A 1,557-nucleotide genomic window follows, 5' to 3' on the forward strand; every position below is an offset into this window, starting at 1 on the left:
AAAAAAAATTAATTGTCTTACAGATTTTAAATCGTACAACATGTACGTACCGCGAAAAAAATAGCTATACAAAAATGAAGTAACGCTTTAGCGCGTTAATGGGCGTGAACATACGCGGGCGCGTTCACAATTCAATTTGCGACTCGTAATTTATTAAGACATTACGGAAACAGCCTCCACGGAATGTTCTTATACAGAATACGCAACGAAGATATGCCACGTTCGAGATCCTTCGATGGTCTAAATAAATATGAGAAAAGAGACAAAGCGACTCAGCGGTGGCCGTAAAAGAAACATGGGTAATTTTATCGAGTAACATCAAAATCGTGGCATCGCCGACAATCTCTTCCTCCCCTTTATGTTCTCCTTTTTCCCTCCCTTCATCTCTTTCTCTCATTTCTTCCTCCTCCCTTCGTCCTTCCAATTCACCTCCTACAAATCCTCTCCCCCTCTCTATCTATCCCTGATCACGCTGTCCGGCGAGAGGAACCGATGCATCGCAAGAGTAGACAGACGACGGAGGTAGGTTGGCGCTTCTCGTCGTTGCTGTCGCTGATGCTGCTGCTGCTGCTACTGCGACTGCTGTTGCCGCTGCTGCTGCCGCTGCTGCTGCTGCCGCTGTCGCCGCTGCTGATGCTGATGCCGCTACAGCAGTAGATACGCGGCTCTCCTTCTCGAAGCGCGCGCGCGGTAAACAAAAACTCCAACTCTGGCGACGTTGTCGGTTCTTCCTCCGCTCGCGGGGTTCGGGGACTTCCTCCCATTGGCCACCGCCGGATTTTTGTCCCTCTCTTTCGCTCCTCGCGCGCTCAGCCTCACCCTCTCCTCTCCCGCCCACCCCTGCCTCCTTCACTCCACCCGATGCACCGCTCTCTCTACTCTTCCCCCTCGTCCACCTGCTACCACTCTCGAAACGGCCCCCACGGTTGTAAGCCGGACGCGAGGGGGAGGACGGAGGCAAGAGGGAGGATGAAGGGTGATGCAGCGGCAGGGCGGGGGGGGGGGGGAAAGGAGGGTTGCCGCGCTACGGACGGCGGAGACGAACGGGGGGGTGGGAAGGGAGAGGAGGGGGAGGGGGAGGAGGGGGAGACAGGACGGGAGGCACACAGGAATTCTCTCCCTCCCCTACTTTTCACCCAGGCTTGCAGCGCATCGTCTCCGACACGCGCGCTCGCACGCACACAAACGCACGGGGATACACATACGCGCGCGTGTTCAGGCTTGTAGCACACCGATGGTACACACTATCGTACACGCTCCAAGATCGAGAAGCGCGCGTTCACACACGCATACGATCACGCACCGCGCACCACACCCCTCGAGTATCCTCGTGGATCGCGCGGCATGCTCACACATATATTTATATATATATATACGCACAAACACGCGCACGAATCGGAACACGTGGCCAGAGATGGATACACGCACATACATTTACACGCACGTATGTGTATATATATATGTGTATATATATATATATATATACACATATACACACACACACACACACACACACACACACACACACACACACACACACACACACACACACACACA

Source organism: Trachymyrmex septentrionalis, unplaced genomic scaffold, assembly GCF_001594115.1.
Source record: "Trachymyrmex septentrionalis isolate Tsep2-gDNA-1 unplaced genomic scaffold, Tsep1.0 scaffold24, whole genome shotgun sequence".
Taxonomy (NCBI): domain Eukaryota; kingdom Metazoa; phylum Arthropoda; class Insecta; order Hymenoptera; family Formicidae; genus Trachymyrmex; species Trachymyrmex septentrionalis.